This window comes from Melanerpes formicivorus, unplaced genomic scaffold (genome assembly GCF_026170545.1).
Source record: "Melanerpes formicivorus ecotype bairdi unplaced genomic scaffold, bMelFor1.0.p_v2 SCAF_672, whole genome shotgun sequence".
Taxonomy (NCBI): Eukaryota; Metazoa; Chordata; class Aves; order Piciformes; family Picidae; genus Melanerpes; species Melanerpes formicivorus.
In genome coordinates, this window is record NW_027143024.1 from 44,404 (window position 1) to 66,388 (window position 21,985).

Genomic DNA, 21,985 nt, shown 5'->3' on the forward strand with positions numbered 1-21,985 from the left:
GAACTGGACACAGGACTCAAGGTGTGGCCTAAACAGAGCTGAGTCCAGGGGCACAATGACTTCCCTGCTCCTGCTGCCCACACTCTTCCTGATACAGGCCAGGATGCCATTGGCCCTCCTGGCCACCTGGGCACACTGCTGCCTCATGTTCAGCCTACTATCAACCAGTACCCCCAGGTCCCTTTCTGCCTGGCTTCTCTCCAGCCACTCTGACCCCAGCCTGTAGCACTGCATGGGGTTGTTGTGGCCAATGTGTAGAACCTGGCACTTAGATGTGTTCAATCTCCTGCCCTTGGACTCTGCCCATCTGCCCAGCCTGTCAAGGCTGCACTGCAGATCTCTCCTACCCTTTAACAGACCAACACTTGCCCCCAGCTTGGTGTCATGGACTCTGCCCATCTGTGGTGGCAGTTACCTCGTTCTCCAGAAGAAGAAAGAAACCGGCTGAGCCACGGTAAGTCACTTCAAATGAAAGTGATGTATGTGCTTAAAGAACAATTTCATTAGTTTGGCAGGGAAAATATGATTAAAAGAGAGGGGGTTGGGGCGGGGGGGGGGGGGGGGGGGTGGGGGTGGTGGAAGAAAGCCTAACAAAGCAAGGACAGCATGGGGCATTTTATATAGTTAAGGCTCTTGCAGCTCAGAACAAGGAAATGAAATATGTATGGCTTTATGATTCTTTAATGAAACACACTGGCAAAGGCAAGCCTTCCTCCTGAAACAGTGTGCTTTAGAACACTCAGAAGTTGGGAAATAAAAAGCCAGGGTTTATTGTACACAGTGCTTGCTTTGTGTATGTGTGTGTGCTTGTCAGTGTGTTTTTGCTTAATCAATATGCTTACCTCCACAAACCTTCAAACTGGTCTCAAAGGTGGATGGGTGGCGAGTTCAGGGCATTTCTACACTAAAGGGAATCTGAACTGAAGTAGGGCAGCTGGTTCAGAAAGCAGCAGCTCTTGCAGAAGGATTCCACATGAGGCCTAGGAAGCAAACCACTCTGCCCCTGTCAAGTGGATGCTTTTGAAGAGAAATGAGTCTGATTCAACCAAAAGTATATTTCCATGCAATTCAGTTCAGGAAGAGCAATGGCTCCCCACAATAACTCTGTGCACAGGCAAACCCTGAGGCACAGGCATGCTGCTCATGATTCATCCCATCCAATTTTAAGTATTTGCTTGAGCCATTGAGATGGAAACCTGGTTATCTTTGGTTGCCTCTGCAGTCAGTGAAGGGAGGCAGAGCATAGAATCATAGAATCATGGAATCAATAAGGTTGGAAAAGACCTCAGAGACCTTCCTGGAGGAAGATCCAGATCTTAGGAAAGATGCTGAGTTGCTGGAAGGTGTCCACAAAAGGGCAACAAAGCTGGGGAGGGGTTTGGAGCACAGCCCTGTGAGGAGAGGCTGAGGGAGCTGGGGTTGCTTAGCCTGGAGAAGAGGAGGCTCAGGGGAGACCTTCTTGCTGTCTACAACTACCTGAAGGGAGGCTGTAGCCAGGTGGAGGTTGGTCACTTCTAAGCAGCCAGTGGCAGAACAAGAGGACACAGTCTCAAGCTGTGCCAGGGGAGGTTTAGGCTGGAAGTGAGGAGAAAGTTCTTCCCAGAAAGAGAGATTGGCCGTTGGATTGTGCTGCCCAGGGAGGTGGTGGAGTCACCATCACTGGAGGTGTTTAAGAGGGGATTGAATGTGACATTTGAAGCCATGGTTTAGTTGGTCCTGAGGTGTTGGGTGCTGGGTTGGACTTGATGATCTCCAAGGTCGTTTCCAACCTTATTGATTTTATGATCTTTCAATTGACATTATAATGCTTTTTAATACAGCCTTGACAGTAAATTTTCTCACTGTAACTAGTTTTTCTCACTAAAACTTGCACTTTTGCTTTCCAGCATGGTTTGAAAGGCAACCTCTTGGGTCATCTGCCCTGATCAGAACATCCTTGCCAACCAGAATGAAAAAATCCTGGATGTCCATTCTCATTTTGTCAGTAGCTGCTAAGGGTTGGGAGGTTCGGAGAGGAGAGGAGAGGAGAGGAGAGGAGAGAGGAGAGGGAGAGGAGAGGAGAGGAGAGGAGAGGATGGAATAAAATCGAGTGGAATCGAGTGGAATTGAATGGAATAGAAGAGAGTGGAATAGAGTGGAATAGAATGGAATAGAATAGATGGAATGGAATGGAATGGAATGGAATGGAATGGAATGGAATGGAATAGAATAGAATAGAATAGAATAGAATAGAATAGAATAGAATAGAATAGAATAGAATAGAATAGAATAGAATAGAATAGAATAGAATAGAATAGAATAGGAGTTACCCAGGTTGGAAAAGACCAGGGCTGTGATTTGGGCTGCTGTGAGATTCGTGACTGTTCCCAAAGCACTGGGTTGCAGGAAGGGCTGTTTCTTCTTCCACTGACATTTAACATGAAGAATAATTGACTATTTAAGCCCCATTATTGAACCTGGCAGCTTTTCCTTTGGAGACTTATTGCTTCAACAGTACTGTACTACTTATCCCTTTCCTCATTATTTTATTTGTTTTACCATAGAAAATTCCAGACTAGAAACTCTCCAAGAAGATAATGAATTGAGGGCAGATAAATGACTGTCATTGTCTGGGAAATAAAGCAGGTCATTACAAACTAACCGAGGTTCGTGGCTTTCGCTACCTTCTTATCGGGGGTGGTGATTGCCTGGTGCACACTTAATTCCACATTAATTTTTGCCTCCCATTAAGATGAAAGTTATGGTTAATTTCAACTCCTTTTGGTGCAGGAGGATACTGCAGTGGCAGATCATAAAAAGCCCTTTAAAAGAAAGAAAGAAAAAAACCATCCCTGAAATGCTAATTGCCTCATAAAATGAATTTGAATCTCCCAGTCTAATACTGTGGGTGTGAGCAATTACTTTCCCTCACCAAACTGTTAATGCAACATTAGTGATTATACTAATTAAAACTAATGAACTCAGACTCACATGCTGATAAACCTCTCAAGCGCTCGACAAGCTCCAGCCTTCCATCAGCTTTATTTAACTCCTCTTTAGGAAGAGGAATCTTAAATTAACCTCTTGAATAACGTGTCGAAATCAGGGCTTGAAACGGGGAAAGGCTTTATAGGCTGTGGATAATTCTTCTCCAAAGATTACCAAAGTCAGAGAAACCACTTCCAGGGAGGATGTAATTGAATTTAGAAATTCATTCTCTTAATTTGATAAGCATTGAGAGCAAGGAGTTGCTGGAAGGTGTCCAGAGAAGGGCAACAAAGGTGAGGAGGGGTTTGGAGCAGAAGCCCTATGAGGAGAGGCTGAGGGAGCTGGGGGTTGCGTAGCCTGGAGAAGAGGCGGCTCAGGGGAGACCTTCTTGCTGTCTACAACTCCTGAAGGGAGGTTGTAGGGAGGTGGGGATTGTTCTCTTCTCCCAGGCAGCCAGCACCAGAACAACAGGACACAGTTTCAAGCTGTGCCAGGGGAGGTTTAGGCTGGATGTTAGGAAGAAGCTTGTCCCAGAAAGAGTGGGTTGGCCATTGGAATGTGCTGCCCAGGGAGGTGATGGAGTCACCATCCCTGGAAGTGTTTAGGAAGAGACTGGATGGGGTGCTTGGTGCCATGGTTTAGTTGATTAGATGGTGTTGGGTGATAGGTTGGACTTGATGATCTGGAAGGGTCTTTTCCAACCTGGTTAATTCCATTCCATTCCATTCCATTCCATTCCATTCATTCCATTCCATTCATTCCATTCCATTCCATTCCATTCCACTTCTATTCTATTCTATTCTATTCTATTCTATTCTATTCTATTCTATTCTATTCTATTCTATTCTATTCTATTCTATTCTATTCTATTCCATTCCATTCCATTCCATTCCATTCCATTCCATTCCATTCCATTCCATTTTTATTCTCTCACTAGGTGAGAATCATCTTTAAAACCTGTTTTTTGAATTACTGATAACTTCTCTTTCCCCCCCTAATTTCTCAATTTGCAACATCATGAAAGAACAGTTTTACAATCCCCCCTCTCTGTGAGAAAATGTCTCACAGAGAAAGTTACCTTTTGGCTTTTACTGATGAGGTATGACTGTAACTGTTGGCATTCCTGTGCCCTTCCTGGTCTTTCATGTGGCTGGGAACAGAACTTCTGAATTCAAAATGCAGAATGGGAATAAAATGGTCACCTTGTGGGTATTTAAATACTTGGATAAATATTGATGAACAATTCCCTCCCCCCTCCTCCTCCTCCCCCCCATGTTTAATCTGCTCTGGTATTTACTTTCCATCATTTATTGTCTGATCATCTAATAAAATTAGATTTGTTACATTGTGGAGTCAGACCAGTATTATCCTCAATTATCTTTTAGCCTGGTGGCCAATTTCACTTAAACTTCACTGTAGGAAAGAAGGCTTCAAAGGCTTTAATTTTCAGCTGGTTCTGTGGAGAAGAGGAAGCAGGGCAGAGCATGACCCGTCGGCGTCTCCGGAGAGGATCAGCTTGCCACGTGGGCAGCATTACATTGTCAGATAGGAGGGAACATAAACAACACCAGTTTGACCCCCAATGTATTACAGACACCAGAGAACCCACATGAGACAGAGTCCTTATGAATAGGAGAAAAGGCTTCAGCCAGCGAGCTCCTCATTAGATGCGAAGATAATCCCACCGCAAGACACTGAGCTGCAGGAACCAGGGCCTGGCTGCTCCCAGAAAAATGTCTTTTTAATGATGTAGCTTATTACACTGTAAGTCTTGTGAAGAGCAAGTCATTTGGCAAAGAGCAATTTATAAACACATGGTGCTTTTCTTATGGAAAGAAAAGAAAAGGGGAAAAGAAAGGAATAGAAAAGAAGGAAAAGGTTAGTCTTGGAGAGAGGGATTGAGTCCTGCTCCAGGCTTTCCACAGGCATTCTGCTGATAATCCAACCCAACCTCTCTAGATGGAATTAAGCTGTTGTGACTCTGACATCTGAAGAGAAGGTGGCTAACTCAAGAACATCAGGTCCTTTTGCAGCAGAGCCCCCAAGTGCAATTCACTTCATCCCAGGAGATGCTAAAGGACCATCTCTCTAGACAAAGCCAATGCCAATGTCATCCTGGAGTCAGAACCACAGAACTGGCTTCTAGACAAGGAACAGAAGGGCACCTCTATGTCAGATGGAATGGAATGGAATGGAATGGAATGGAATGGAATGGAATGGAATGGAATGGAATAGAATAGAATAGATTAGAATAGAATAGAATAGAACAGCATAGCATAGCATAGCATAGCATAGAATAGAATAGGATTGGATTGGATTGAATTGAATTGAATTGAATTGAATTGAATTGAATTGAATTGAATTGAATTGAATTGAATTGAATTGAAACAAAAGCTGCTGAGGAGTTTGGAGCTCAAGCCCTGTGAGGAGAGAGGCTGAGGAGTTGGGGTTGCTTAGCCTGGAGAAGAGGAGGCTCAAGGGAGACCTTACTGCTCTCTACAAATACCTGAAGGGAGGTTGTAGACAGGCAGAAGTTGATCTCTTCTCCCAGGCAGCCAGCAGCAGAACAAGAGGACACAGTCTCAAGCTGCACCAGGGAAGGTTCAGGCTGGATGTTAGGAAGAAGTTCTTCCCAGAAAGAGAGATTGGCCATTGGAATATGCTGCCCAGGAGGTGGTGGAGTCACCATCACTGGAAGTGTTCAGGAGGAGACTTGATAGGGCGCTTGGTGCCATGGTTTAGTTGATTAGATGGTGTTGGGTTATAGGTTGGACTTGATGATCTCAAAGGTCTTTTCCCACCTGGTTAATCCAATCCTATTCTATTCTATTCTATTCTAATTCTATTCTATTCTATTCTATTCTATTCTATTCTATTCTATTCTATTCTATTCTATTCTATTCTATTCTATTCCATTCCATTCCATTCCACTCCACTCCACTCCATTCCATTCCACTCCATTCCACTCCATTCCATTCTACAATGTGCCATCACTGGTCTCCTCCACCACCCCAGGTGTGACAAGGGACAGCCAGGGATGCAATCACACTGTAGGTAGGTGAGCAATCTGGAAACAAGCCACAAACACTTGGTGGCTTTTCAGCTTTGATCTAAAGATTTCTGTGGACATGGAAGGACCCAGGCCTGCAGCTGTGCACTGCTTTGAGTGAGAGCTGCATAGCAACTCCCAGGGTTTCTGCTGAAACAAAATGGGCATTTTCTTTGCCAGTGAAATATGCCATCTACTCCCTTTTCTTACTGTCTTCCTCCTCTTCCTTGGCTTCTCAGGGCTTGATTGCTTCTTCTCATCTGTATGGAAAATGCCTCCAATAATTTTCTGATTCTCAGCTACTTTCTGCCTCATAAAAGCTCTGCCACCCACTAGCATCCACCCCCACATTACTTACACCCACCACACAGGGACAGATGCTTAAAAGGACTATAAAGGTGACATGAAAAAACCCAGCAAGTCTTTTAATCCTGGTCTTCACTGAATTTTCCCTCTGCTGTTCTGCAGTATGCAAATGAGATTTTGTAAATCTCCCAGATGAAACAAAAGGGAGGGGGAAAAAACCCAACAAGCCCTCAACCTATTTTCTCCAAAGCTGTCCTTCCATATCTGAAATTAAGAAGTCTAAGCCAGGGTTCAGGTTGGGGATTTATCTAAAGTTTTAATGACACAAAATTCTATTCATTGTGACTGCATTGGTTGAATTTCTTAAGTACTGAATATTAGTTGCACCTTTGGCAGGGGAAGGATTTGTTTTCCCCCACTGTCAAATGGCAGCAAGAGGACAACTTCAAGCTCATCTTGCTAATCTCACTTTGCAACATAGAATCATAGAATCAGTAAGGTTGGAAAAGACCTCAGAGATCATCAAGTCCAACCTAGCATCCAACACCTCAGGACTAACTAAACCATGCCATGTCCAATCCCCTGCTGAACACCTCCAGGGATGGTGACTCCCACCACCTCCTTGGGCAGCACATTCCAATGGTCAATCTCTCTTGCTGGGAAGAACTTTCTCCTCATCTCCAGCCTAAACTTCCCCTGGCACAGCTTGAGACTGTGTCCTCTTGTTCTGGGGATGCTTGCCTGGGAGAAGAGACCAACCCCCACCTGGCTACAACCTCCCTTCAGGTAGCTGTAGACAGCAAGAAAGTCTCCCCTGAGCCTCCTCTTCTCCAGGCTAAGCAACCCCAGCTCCCAAGAAGGCCAATGGCTTCCTGGCCTGCATCAGGAGCAGTGTGGCCAGCAGGAGCAGGGAAGTCATTGTGCTCCTGCACTCAGCACTGGTTACGCCACCCCCTTGGGTCCTGTGTCCAGTTCTGTGCCCCTCAATTTAAGAAAGATGTTGAGTTTCTGGAAGGTGTCCAGAGAAGGGCAACAAGCTGGGGAGGGGTTTGGAGCACAAGCCAACCCTGGAGGTGTTTAGGAAGAGCCTGGATGGGGCACTTGGTGCCATGGCTTAATTGATTAGATGGTGTTGGGTGATAGGTTGGACTCGATGATCTCGAAGGCCTTTTCCAACCTGGTTAATTCTATTCTCCTATCCTATCCTATCCTATCCTATCCTATCCTATCCTATCCTATCCTATCCTATCCTATCCTATCCTATCCTATCCTATTCTCTCTCACTCTCTCCTCATAGGGCTCATGCTCGAGGCCTCTCCCCAGCTTTGTTGCCCTTCTCTGGACACCTTCCACCAACTCAACATCTTTCCTAAACTGAGGGGCCCAGATCTGGACACAGTGCTCAAGGGGTGGCCTAACCAGTGCTGAGTCCAGGGGCAGAATGAATCCAGAAAAGAAAAATAAATTAATAATGAACAGAATTAAGAGAGGACACAAAAGAGAGAGAGAGAGAGAGAGAAAGAGGAAAAAAAAGGAAACAAATAAATGCTTGCCCACTGTGCTCATAAACTTACCACTTCAGACTGGCTCTAATAACTCATCATCCAATATTCATTTACAAGTTACTACAGTAACAGCATGTCTCCAAGAGGAGTAGATTTGCTGCTGTCATCTGGGATAATTAGACCAAATTCACCCCGAGACAATCAAAGTGCTACCCCTTCCATCAGGCTACCCCCAGCTATCACAGTTATGTGACATTAACATCTACTAACTGCTCTCTCAGAAATGCTGCCCAGGAGTGCTGAAGGACAGCACAAACATTACTGGCCTGTTGGAAGGAGAGAAGGGATGAAATGATGGTTATTAGTCAAGCCTGTGACCTCTTTTGGTAGGACCAACATCTCCTCTCCCATCCACACACACCTCCGGGAGAAGAATCGATCTGCACTCTACCTCATGTGATTCTGGCAACTGTCAAAGGGTAATGTGCAATTAAGCCTATGCCAGAGTCACCATCACTGGAGGTGTTTAAGTAGAGACTGGATGGGGCACTTGGTGCCATGGTTTAGTTGATTAGATGGTGTTGGATGATAGCATGGACTCGATGATCTCAAAGGTCTTTTCCAGCCTGGTTAATTCTTCTCCTCTCTTCTCCTCTCCTCTCCTCTCCTCTCCTCTCCTCTCCTCTCCTCTCCTCTCCTCTCCTCTCCTCTCCTCTCCTCTCCTCTCCTCTCCTCTCCTCTCCTCTCCTCTCCTCTCCTCTCCTCTCCTCTCCTCTCCTCTCCTCTCCTCTCCTCTCCGAACCTCTCCTCTCCTCTCCTCTCCGAACCTCTCCTCTCCGAACCTCTCCTCTCCTCTCCTCTCCGAACCTCTCCTCCCCGAACCTCTCCTCTCCTCTCCTCTCCTCTCCTCTCCTCTCCTCTCCTCTCCTCTCCTCTCCTCTCCTCTCCTCTCCTCTCCTCTCCTCTCCTCTCCTCTCCTCTCCTCTCCTCTCCTCTCCTCTCCTCTCCTCTCCTCTCCTCTCCTCTCCTCTCCTCTCCTCTCCTCTCCTCTCCTCTCCTCTCCTCTCCTCTCCTCTCCTCTCCTCTCCTCTCCTCTCCTCTCCTCTCCTCTCCTCTCCTCGAGTCTCCTCTCCTCTCCTCTCCTCTCCTCTCCTCTCCTCTCCTCTCCTCTCCTCTCCTCTCCTCTCCTCTCCTCTCCTCTCCTCTCCTCTCCTCTCCTCTCCTCTCCTCTCCTCTCCTCTCCTCTCCTCTCCTCTCCTCTCCTCTCCTCTCCTCTCCTCTCCTCTCCTCTCCTCTCCTCGCCTCGCCTCGCCTCGCCTCGCCTCGCCTCGCCTCGCCTCGCCTCGCCTCGCCTCGCCTCGCCTTAGATGTATTTCACTTTCTGATCACACAGAGTGTATAACTCTGGCCAAGAAGGCCAATGGCATCCTGTCCTGCATCAGAAATAGTTTGGCCAGCAGGAGCAGGGAGGTCATTCTGCCCATGGACTCAGCACTGGTTAGGCCACACCTTGAGTCCTGTGTCCAGTTCTAGGTCTTTTTCAACCTGGTCTATTTCTTTTCTATTCTATTCTATTCTATTCTATTCTATTCTATTCTATTCTATTCTATTCTATTCTATTCCATTCCATTCCATTCCATTCCATTCCATTCCATTCCATTCCATTCCATTCCAAATTGTGGCAGGCTCACAGTAACTCTCTTTTTCTTTACACACCCCTTCCTCTTCTTCAGTAGTGACCTAGCCCTGAGCTTTCAGCTGACCCCTGCTCTGGCAACCTGACATTTCAGCATGACAGTGACTGAAAAAAGAGAGGTCTGCCTGTTACAAAATCCATCATTATCCAACTGTCAGCTGAAAGTGTGTCTTGAGTTTGTGCAGTCAGTCTTAAGAAAGGGGGGGGGGGGGGAAGTTGAGCAACCCAGTCATAAGGTCTGTGATGACAGGTTGGACTCAATGATCTTTGAGATCTCTTCCAACCTTAGTGATACTGTGATACTGTGAAAATCCATGTGTATCATTAGCCATGGGCATGAAAAGCAAACTGAAAAGCTGGAGAAATGATTTTAGCTTGGGTAATGCATGCTGAGGCTTCATTGATACCTTCTCTGCAGCCAGGAAGGGGACATTGCTGGGAGAACATTTGGCCTCTGTCACAAAATAGATCTTTTAATTTTGTGCAAATCATAGCCTGCTCCTTCTTCTTCCTCCCCCTCAAATTCTCAAAGAACAGTTCTTCCAGAAGTTTTCTTCAGGTGGGGAGGGTGCAGGTGGAAAGAAAGAACAGAAAGGGAGGCTCAGCTCAGCCAGGGAAGACAATGTTCCACCTAGCACAAGCAAATTATCTCTATTAATAGAGTGAAAGTTTAAAGGCTTTTGTTGAAGAAAAAAAAACCATCCTAAAACATAAAACCAACAACCTGCTAAGGTAACATTCATCCTCAGGGAAAGGTGCTGCCTTGACAGTTTCTGAGGTTGCAGAGCTCTGCCTGCAGAAGGAGGAGAGCATAGGAACAATGGTGTTAAATTCCACAGTCCCCAAAGTCCGCCCTGTCAAAATACAGCAGGAATGGAATGGAATGGAATGGAATGGAATGGAATGGAATGGAATGGAATGGAATGGAATGGAATGGAATAGAATAGAATAGAATAGAATAGAATAGAATAGAATAGAATAGAATAGAATAGAATAGAATAGAATAGAATAGAATAATGTAGAGTAGGATAGAGTAGGATACGATAGGATAGGATAGGATAGGATAGGATAGGATAGGATAGGATAGGATAGGATAGGATAGGATAGGATAGGATGGGATGGGATGGGATGGGATAGGATAGGATGGGATGGGATGGGATGGGATGGGATGGGATAGGATAGGATAGAATAGAATAGAATAGAATAGAATAGAATAGAATAGAATAGAATAGAATAGAATAGAATAGAATAGAATAATGTAGAGTAGGATAGAGTAGGATAGGATAGGATAGGATAGGATAGGATAGGATAGGATAGGATAGGATAGGATAGGATGGGATGGGATGGGATGGGATAGGATAGGATAGAATAGAATAGAATAGAATAGAATAGAATAGAATAGAATAGAATAGAATTAACCAGGTTGGAAAAGACCTCAAAGATCATCAAGTCCAACCTATCATCCAACACCATCTAATCAATTAACCACGGCACCAAGCACCCCATCCAGTCTCTTCCTAAACACCTCTAGCAATGGTGACACCACCACCTCCCTGGGCAGCACATTCCAATGGCCAATCTCTCTTGCTGGGAAGAACTTCTTCCTAACATCCAGCCTAAACCTCCCCGGTGCATCTTGAGACTGTGTCCTCTTGTTCTGCTGGTGTTTGCCTGGGAGAAGAGACCAATCCCCACCTGGCTAGAACCTCCCTTTAGGTAGCTGTAGACAGCAAGGTCTGCCCTGAGCCTCCTCTTTGGGTTACATGTCTTACTCACAGCCACTCCTCCACTTTAATGTTCCTCCTCACACCCTTGCTTGTCTTGGGGGAAGGTTGTATGTTTTAACTTCAGCCAGGTTCTTCTCATGCAGGCAGCTTACAACATGTTCTTATAAACTTGTCTGACTGTACATTACTCCATATCTTGCCCCTATACTCAGCAATGTTTAGGCCATACCTTGAGTCCTGTGTCCAGTTCTGGGTCCCTCAATTTAAGAAGGACATTGAGACACTTGAACATGTCCAGAAAAGAGCAACGAGGCTGGGTAGAGGTCTGGAGCACAGCCCTGTGAGGAGAGGCTGAGGGAGACCTTCTTGCTGTCTACAACTCCCTGAAGGGAGGTTGTAGCCAGGTAAGGGTTGGTCTCTGCTCCCAGGCACCCAGCACCAGAACAAGAGGACACAGTCTCAAGCTGCACCAGGGGAGGTTTAGACTGGGTGTTAGAAAGAAGTTCTTCCCAGAAAGAGAGATTGCCCATTGGAATGTGCTGCCCAGGGAGGTGGTGGATTCACCATCACTGGAGGTGTTCAAGAGGGATTGGATGAGGCACTTGGTGCCATGGTTTAGTCATGAGGTGTTGGGTGACAGGTTGGACTTGATATCTGAGGTCTTTTCCAACCTGATTGATTCAATGACTCTATGATCATAGAAGTGAATAATTGCACAACTGTTCTGACACATTTATGGGTTTTGAGAATTATAGAGTGGAGTTAATTCCCTCCTCCCTCCTTTCTGTACTTTCAGCTTTCTATAGAGAGCTTTTAATAGAGCTTTCTGTGTGACATGTCACTGAACAAGGTGACAGACTAATCACTTCATCACATCAGTGGCATTTCAGACTTTCTTTCCCAGGACAAACCTCTCTCCTCCTACCCAAAAAGGTTGCCAGGACTTGAGGGTAGAAGTGTGATGGATGAAGGATTGAACCCTGATCTGCTTCCTCTTCCTCACATTGCATTGGTGCCTGCTTGCTCCTTGGACCACTGCATATATGTGAGGGAGAGCACACTCCCAATGCCCAGGGCTCAGACAGCTGAGCTCCCAGCTGCAGTCCCTGCTTCCTTCTGGGGTGTGACCCTGGGGTGAAGAGCATGGCTTTATAAATACATAGAATAGAATAGAATAGAATAGAATAGAATAGAATAGAATAGAATAGAATAGAATAGACCAGGTTGGAAGAGACCTTCAAGATCATCGTGTCCAACCCATCAACCAATCCAACCCACCTAAACAACTAACCCATGGCACCAAGCACCCCATCAAGTCTCCTCCTGAACACCTCCAATGATGGTGACTCCACCACCTCCCCAGGCAGCCCATTCCAATGGGCAATCACTCTCTCTGTATAGAACTTCTTCCTTTGCTGCAAGGAAATATGCAGCCCCAGGACAACCTGAGTCAATGTGGGTGGGCATCTAGACATCCACTTCTCATTTCATGTAGGACTAGGAGAGCTTGGGACAGCTTTGGGACAACAGCTGACAGCTAGGTATGGCTCTGTGGTGGAATGGAGTGGATTGGAGTGGAATGGAATGGAATGGAATGGAATGGAATGGAATGGAATAGAATAGAATAGAATAGAATAGAATAGAATAGAATAGAATAGAATAGAATAGAATAGAATAGAATAGAATAGAATGGAATGGAATGGAATGGAATGGAATAGAATAGAATAGAATAGAATAGAATAGAATAGAATAGAATAGAATAGAACGGAACGGAACGGAATAGAATAGAGTAGAACAGAACAGGACAGAATAGAATTAACCATGCTGGAAAAGACCTCAGAGATCATCAAGTCCAACCTATCACCCAACATCATCTAATCAATCAAACCATGGCACCAAGTGCCTCATCCAGGCTCTTCCTAAACACCTTCAGTGATGGTAATTCCACCACCTCCCTGGGCAGCACATTCCAATGGCCAATCTCTCTTTCTGGGAAGAACTTTCTCCTTACCTCCAGCCTAACCTTCCCCTGGCACAGCTTGAGACTGTGTCCTCTTGTTCTGGTGCTGGTTGTCTCTGAGAAGAGACCAACCCCCACCTGGCTACAACCTCCCTTCAGGTAGTTGCAGACAGCAATGAGGTCTCCCCTGAGCCTCCTCTTCTCCAGGCTAAGCAACCCCAGCTCCCTCAGCCTCTCCTCACAGGGCTGTGCTCCAAACCCCTCCCCAGCTTTCTTGCCCTTCTTTTGTGTCGCTTGTCAGGGCAAAGGCAGAAATCCCATATGGAGTTCCTGGAAGTGAGGCACCCATGCTCCCAGGAGGAGCCATTCAAGCGTTTCTGAGGCATTGCCAGCAGCTACTTGCTCAATGAAGGCTGTTAGGCACCTCCATGCCCCTGTCAACATAGCTTCCATCTGTCTTTAAAAGCCTTCATTTCCCTTCTTTCCACCCTGTGAACACTCACTGATGCCTTACCCTGCAATTTCCAAATCCACAGCAAGTCCACTCTAACTCAGAATAACAACTTTAAGAGCCACAGGGCTTGCAAAGACTTCAAGGAGGATGATAGAATTACTCAGCAGAAGAAATACCTGTGACAAACAACAGGGTACATTTTGGGTGGGATTTGTCCTGTCTAAATGCCTATGCCTAAAAGACAGGCAGGTTCAAATCTGAGCTGTTCAGCTGAAGCTCCTTTAATGATGGAGATAAGATATACTCCACAGAGCAACTCATCATCTCTATTTTGAACGTGCCCATCAGCAGAGTAGGATGAAACTACTGTGCAGCACCTGCAGGAGATCACAGAGTCACCAAGGTTGGAAGAGACCTCAAAGATCATCGAGTCCAATCTGTCACCACAGACCTCATGACTAAACCATGGCACCAAGTGTCACGTCCAATCCCCTCTTGAACACCTCCAGGGATGGTGACTCCACCACCTCCCTGGGCAGCACATTCCAATGGCTAACGACTCTCTCTGGGAAGAACTTTCTCCTCACCTTGAGCCTAAACTTCCCCTGGTGCAGCTTGAGACTGTGTCCTCTTGTTCTTGTGCTGCTTACCTGGGAGAAGAGACCAACCCCCACCTGGCTACTACCACCCTTCAGGGAGCTGGAGAGAGCAAGAAGGTCTCCCCTGAGCCTCCTCTTCTCCAGGCTAAGCAAGCCCAGCTCCCTCAGGCTCTCCTCACAGGGCTGTGCTCCAATCCCCTCCCCAGCTTTGTTGCCCTTCTCTGGACACGTTTGAGATGTCTGTTTCTCTTCCCTGGGGTGTAGCTGGGGTGGCTGGCCCAGGGCTGGCCATCACAGTATCACAGTATCACTTAGATTGGAAAGGACCTCGAGGATCATCGAGTCCAACCTATCAACACAGACCCCATGACTAGACCATGGCACCAAGTGCCACGTCCAATCTCCCCTTGAATGCCTCCAGGGTCGATGACTCAACCACCTCCCTGGGCAACCCGTTCCAATGACGAATGACTCGCTCGGTGAAGAACTTCCTCCTCACCTCGAGTCTAAACCTCCCCTGGCGCAGCTTGAGCTGACTTTTTTTCACTGTGTTCTCTGCAGTCGGAGATTCCTTAGTTTGGCTAAGAAAGGGTGTCAGGAAGCAACCATTGTGAGTGTTTAATGGGTGATTATGAGCTGCCTGTTTGCCTAATAGAGAAAATCCCTTGAGCTGACACATTTTCTGCCCAGCTAAGGGCTGGTCATCCTCATTTCCAGGCCTCCAGATTTAACAGGGAAATAAAACTAATTTACAGCTCTTGCCATCAGGAGGACAAATTTTCATCTCTGTCCTTGGGGTGAGAGGCACTACAGCAAATGAGTGATGGCTGACCCGTGATACCTCTTAGAGACTGCAGTTGGGTCGTCTCAGTTGTTGTTTTAACACAAGAAATTAAGAGCCTTAGCTGGGCTGTCACAAACCCAGAATTGCTAATGAGATAAATACTGCCTTTATCTCAAACCCTTTCTGGAATTACATGAGGGAAAAGCTCAGGGATGGCAGGACCTTGAGCTGTGGGCCCAAATCAAGGAAGCCAGTAGAACTTCCTGCTTGCACTGGCTTCTTCCTCTCATTGCTACCTGGGATATAGAATAGAATAGAATAGAATAGAATAGAATAGAATAGAATAGAATAGAATAGAATAGAATAGAATAGAATAGAATAGAATAGAATAGAATAGAATAGAATAGAATGGAAGTGAATGGAAGTGAATGGAAGTGAATGGAATGGAATGGAATGGAATGGAATGGAATGGAATGGAATGGAATGGAATGGAATTAACCAGGCTGGAAAAGACCTTCCAGATCATCGAGTCCAACCTATCACCCAACACCATATGATCAACTAAACCATGGCACCAAGCACTCCATCCAGTCCCTTCCTAAACACCTCCAGTGCTGGTGACTCCACCATCTCCCTGGGCAGTCCATTCCAATGGCCAATCTCTCTCTCTGTATAGAACTTCTTCCTAACATCCAGCCTAAACCTCCCCTGGCACTGTCTGAGACTGTGTCCTCTTGTTCTGGCACTGGTTGCCTGGGAGAAGAGACCAACCCCCACCTGGCTGCAACCTCCCTTCAGGTAGTTGTAGACAGCAAGACGGTCTCCCTAGAGCCTCCTAAGCTCCTAAGCAACCCCAGCTCCCTCAGTTCTGTCTGGCTGCCACAATTTGTGTTTCATACAGCCAAAGGGGCAATTAGCTATGTACTTCCTTGGTCCTTTTCTCTCCACCACTTCCCACAGCTAACTGTCCACCAAAGTCATTTTGAATCAATCAAGGGCAAGTGAGCAGGACAGCTCGTTCCCAACAGCAGCTGCTGCAGCACACTTCTGGTGCTGAACCACACGGGGGTTCTTCTCTTCTCCCAGGCAACCAGCACCAGAAAAAGAGGACACAGTCTCAAGCTGTGCCAGGGGAAGTTTAGGCTGGAGGTGAGGAGAAAGTTCTTCACAGAGAGAGTTCTTGGCCATTGGAATGTGCTGCCCAGGGAGGTGGTGGAGTCACCATCACTGGAGGTGTTCAAAAAGGGATTGGATGTGGCACTTGGTGTCATGGTTTAGTTAGTCATGAGGAGTTGGGTGATAGATTGGACTTGATGATCTCTGAGGTCTTTTCCAACCTGATTGATTCTATGATTCTACTTTGGAGCTCTGCACATCCAGCATCATCTCTGGGATAACCAGGAGTGTATGTGACCATCATTCGCCCCCTTGGGCCACATCTCACTCTTCTTTGGAGCACACATCGTGACAGCAGCTCTTTTGGCATGAGTTCGTCTCTTCAGCTGTGCCACAGCTCTTTCAAGATGAGAAGGCGGCATTCAGGTTTTACCTTCCTGGTCAGCTGAAGAGTCACACTGCTCTGCAAGCTGCCCTTGAAGTCAATGTTGTTGCTGTAGTAGAAATACTTAGTACATAAATTGCTTTACAATGTGTGATACACCTGCCCTGAACCTACTGTACAAGTGTGATGGGCTAATGCCCATCCTGGAAGCAGGGGGAGAGGGCTTGTGAGTGCATTGCCCTCCCTGCAGAGGTTTTTGCCCCTGGGAAACTGAATTAGTCTGTTCCACTCTCCCTCCCTGTCCAGCAAGGCTATAAAAAGGAGGACACTGCAGCCATTAGCTCTCTTGGCCCCCTGCCTTTGCTTGGATGAGGACTGCTGGTGGCTTCCTGCTTCTCTGCCATGTGGCCAGGCCTGATCCTTCTCCCTGCTACCTCCACACCTCTTCAAAGAGACTGGTTTTGTACTCTTATTCTTTCTCCCATCCATTCTTGTTCCTTACCCTTGTGAACCCCACCTGTTATTGCTACACATATATATACTGTTTAAAGAAAATTATTTACCTCTCTACTTCCAAGCCAAACCCAAATTATTTCTTGATGGATTTGCTCCTTCCCTTTTGTTTCCTCTCTATTGGGAAAGAGGAGGGGGGAGGGGGGGAGGGATTCTCAGCCTTGCCCCCGTCTGAGCTCTGAAGTCCCAGTTAAGGCTCAAACCACCACAACAAGCTTGCTTCAAAAGCTAGAACAGAATCCTCACTCCCCCACCTGCTTGGTTCAGAGCTTTAAGGCAGGGTGTGCTTGAAAGGGTGCATAGCTAACCCCATCCAATCTTCAGTCAGCCAGAAATAAAGCTGAGCTTTCCATCATATACTGGTTTAGCCTGGAGAAGAGGAGGCTCAGGGGAGAGCTTCTTGTGCTCTACAACTCCCTGAAGGGAGGTTGTAGCCAGGTGGGGGTTGGTCTCTTCTCCCAGGCAAGCAGCACCAGAACAAGAAGACACAGTATCATAGTATCAGTCAGGGTTGGAAAGGACCACAAGGATCATCTAGTTCCAACCCCACTGCCATGGGCACACCCCACACTAGATCAGGCTGACCAGAGCCTCATCCAGCCTGGGATGGGGCCCCCGTCTCAAGCTGTGCCAGGGGAGGTTTAGGCTGGATGCTAGGAAGAAATTCTTCACAAAGAGATTGGCCATTGGAATGTGCTGCCCAGGGAGGTGGTGGAGTCACCATCACTGGAGGTGTTCAAAAAGGGATTGGATGTGGCACTTGAAGCCATGGTTTAGTTAGTCATGAGGTGCTGGGTGATAGGATGGACTTGGTCTTATTGATTCTGTGAGTCTATGAGTCTATGAGGTTTTGGGTGGCAGGTTGGACTTGATGATCTCTGAGGTCTTTTCCAACCTTACTGATTCTATGATTTCATGATTCTCTGATTCTAGGTTTTCCTGTGCCTGGGCATTTGAAAGCCAAGGAGACCACAGTGAGAATGCACCCCAGAAGTGGTTTTGTTTCCAGAACCCCCTTGGAGAACCACATCTATGTGTGTAACGACGAGGGGCACAGCTTCCACCTTCACAAACCCAAGCCTAGAAAAAGAGAAGCTCTTTTTTACCAGGGAAAAATCTTTCCCAGGGAAAAACCTAAAGGCTGCCTAGATGTGCCAAATTGATTTCTTTGTTTTCAAGCAAGAGTATCAATTAAGCTGAAGTTATGTGCTAGCTTAAAAGCAGGGTGAGATTTATGTGAACAATCAGTTTCAGTTGCAGGGAATTAATTTCCAGTGTGTAGTGCAGGCACAGGGTGCATTACTTTCTTTCTATGTAATTTGTTTCCTGATGCTGGCACTCTGGAGCAAAGGGGATCTCAAGTAAATTTGGCTTCCCATTGTACACCCCAATTCCATCAGCATAGCTACAGACACCTGGCTAAGGGCCACATGCAGCTGGACATGGCATGCAGGTGACATTGCTTCAGTGGAGGCACCTCAAGCTTTTGTAGGCATCACTGGGAGCCATGGGCCCAGAGGGAAGAGCAGCTGCTGAGTGGCCAGGATGGGTCTCAGTTACACTGGAGTTGTATTGACCATTTGCCATCCTCATTATTTCTGCTGCTATTATTTCTCAGGCACTGAGCATAGCAGACATCTTGGAAAAGGACTGTACAGAAAGGGTGAACTGCCATAACAAATCCAAGTGCTGGGTGCTGCACTTTGGTCACAATTACCCCATGCAGTGTTACAGGATGGGGTCAGAGTGGCTGGAGAGCAGCCAGGCAGAGAGGGACCTGGAGGTAATGGCTGATAGTAGGCTGAACATGAGCCTGCAGTGTGTCCAGGGGCCCAAGAAGGCCAATGGCATCCTGGCCTGCATCAGGAAGAGTGTGGCCAGCAGGAGCAGGGAAGTCATTGTGCCCCTGGACTCAGCACTGGTTAGGCCACACCTTGAGTCCTGTGTCCAGTTCTGGGCCCCTCAGTTAAGAAGGACATTGAGACACTTCAATGTGTCCAGAGAAGTGCAACAAAGCTGGGGAGGGGTCTTGAGCACAGGCCTGTGAGGAGAGGCTGAGGGAGCTGGGGTTGCTTAGCCTGGAGAAGAGGAGGCTCAGGGGAGACCTTCTTGCTGTCTACAACTACCTGAAAGGAGATTGTGGCCAGGAGGGAGTTGGTCTCTTCTCCCAGGCAACCAGCACCAGAACAGGAGGACACAGTCTCAAGCTGTGCCAGGGGAAGTTTAGGCTCGAGGTGAGGAGAAAGTTCTTCACCGAGCGAGTTGTTCGTCATTGGAATGTTCTGCCCAGGGAGGTGGTGGAGTCACCATCCCTGGAGGTGCTCAAGAGGGGATTGGACATGGCACTTGGTGCCATGGTTTAGTCATGAGGTCTGTGGTGACAGGTTGGGCTTGATGATCTTTGAGGTATCTTCCAACCTTGGTGATTCTGTGAACACTTCAGAAGCTTGCTGCCCAAGGCACTGGGTTTCTTGTGGTACTCCATGTCAATAAAGAGAAGCTGAGAGATAAGGCAGAGGTGATGAACCCAGCCTGACATGGTGCAACCACAGCAAAGAGGTTTAAGAGCCTCATTTTTTGTTTGATAAAGTGCATTTGTGGAGCTGTGGTGGCTTATTGCTTGCAAATAATTGCAAATAAAGGAGGAATAACTGAGGTGGGTTGCTCTCCTCTGCTCTTGGATGTGATGCGGAACACTACATTTAAGGGCAACAAAGTTGGTGAGGGGTTTGGAACACAAGCCCTGTGAAGAGAGGCTGAAGAGCTGGGCTTGCTTAGCCTGGAGAAGAGGAGGCTCGGGGGAGACCTTCTTGCTGCCTACAACTCCCTGGAGGGAGGATGTAGCCAGGTGGGGGTTGGTCTCTTCTCCCAGGCAGCCAGCACCAGAACAAGAGGACACAGCCTCAAGCTGTGCTGGGGTGGTACAGACTGGACGTTAGGAAGAAGTTCTTCATAGAAAGAGAGATTGCCCATTGGAATGTGCTGCCCAGGGAGGTGGTGGAGTCACCATCACTGGAGGTGTTTATGAGGAGACTTGATAGGGTGTTTTGTTGCGTGGTTTGGTTGATTATGTGGTGTTGGATGATGGGTTGGATGCAATGATCTTGAAGATCTCTTCCAACATGGTATGGTCTATTCTATTCTATTCTATTCTATTCTATTCTATTCTATTCTATTCTATTCTATTCTATTCACAAATCTCCTAGCTGCCATGATAACATTTCTGAGCATGGAGCCAGCACTGGCACCCTCAGTGTCTGTTTTCCCTACCTGCTCTGAGAGAAATTGACCCTGCCTGAGTAAGAAAGGACTTTCCTAATCACATTAGGATCAGCTTAGATGGCAGGAAGGGTAACAAAATTACAGCTTTTAAACCATTCCCTTTTCTTCATGAACATGTGCGTTGATACAAGCCAGCCGAGAGTTAAGGAAAGCTGAGCTGTGGCTGATCTCATTATAGCTTTAAAACCCAAAACACGTGATGGAGAGCTGGGCTGTGGCTGTAATAAAACCACCAGACTTTATGTAAGAGGCAAGAAAGGACTCTGCTCAAGCCCAGAATGGGTATATTCTTATTGTTGATTGAAAGAATAAAATGATCCTAGGACAGGATAGGATAGGATAGGATAGGATAGGATAGGATAGGATAGGATAGGATAGGATAGGATAGGATAGGATAGGATAGGATAGGATAGGATAGGATAGGATAGGAGAGGAGAGGAGAGGATAGGATAGGAATAGAATAGAAGTAGAATAGAATAGAGTAGAATAGAATAGAAGTAGAATAGGGTAGAGTAGAGTAGAATAGAGTAGAGTAGAGTAGAGTAGAGTAGAGTAGCGTAGTTTAGCACAGCACAGCACAGCACAGCATAGAATAGAATAGAATAGAATAGAATAGAATAGAATAGAATAGAATAGAATAGAATAGAATAGAGTAGAATAGAATAGACCAGGTTGGAAAAGACCTTCGAGATAGATCATCAAGTCCAACACCATCTAATCAACTAAACCATGGCACCAAGTGTCTCATCCAGTCTCTTCCTAAACACCGCCAGGGATGGTGACTCCACCACCTCCCTGGGCAGCACATTCCAATGGCCAATCTCTCTTTCTGGGAAGAACTTCTTCCTAACAACCAGCCTGAACCTCCCATGGCACAGCATGAGACTGTGTCCTCTTGTTCTGGTGCTGGTTGCCTGGGAGAAGAGACCAACCCCCATCTAGCTACAACCTTCCTTATGGTAATTGTAGACAACAAGAAGGTCTCCCCTGAGCCTCCTCTTCTCCAGGCTAAGCAACCCCAGCTCCCTCAGCCTCTCCTCACAGGGCTGTGTTCCAAGCCCCTCCCCAGCTTTGTTGCCCTTCTCTGGACACCTTCCAGCAACTCAACATCTTTCCTAAACTGAGGGCCCCAAAACTGGACACAGGACTCAAGGTGTGGCCTAAGCAGTGCTGAGTCCAGGGGCACAATGACTTCCTTGCTCCTGCTGGCCACACTGTTCCACAAGTATTTTCCTAGACCCCATATACAAATTAATACATACACACAGACCTAGTCAGGTTGTGTGCTTTATAATTTCATATTATCTCTGTCATGCCAGAGGGTTTCAATCCTGTTGTCTGCATCCTGTTTGATGTATTAATTTATTGTAACATTTTACATAACCAGAGTTGATGTACTGTATGGAGAAGCCAGGGAGCGTGTCTGATCTCCTTGCTATGACAGCAACAGCAGAAGCGATATGGTTATTGTACTCAGAGGAAAACATGAACTCTGCAGAAAAACTGGACTGGATGAAACAGGGGATGGGAATGGATGTGGTTTAGTGCAAAGCTGACACCTATATCATAGTATCATAGAATCATAGTATCAGTCGGGGTTGGAAGGGACCACAAGGATCAGCTAGTTCCAACCCCCCTGCCA

General features: G+C 46.7%; 1 protein-coding gene across 1 annotated transcript in view; it reads right to left on the reverse strand.

Annotated features, from left to right (window-relative positions):
• Positions 1–21,985, reverse strand: part of SIAH3 (siah E3 ubiquitin protein ligase family member 3) — a 49,408-nt gene that overhangs the window by 1,695 nt on the left and 25,728 nt on the right. The window lies entirely within an intron of this gene.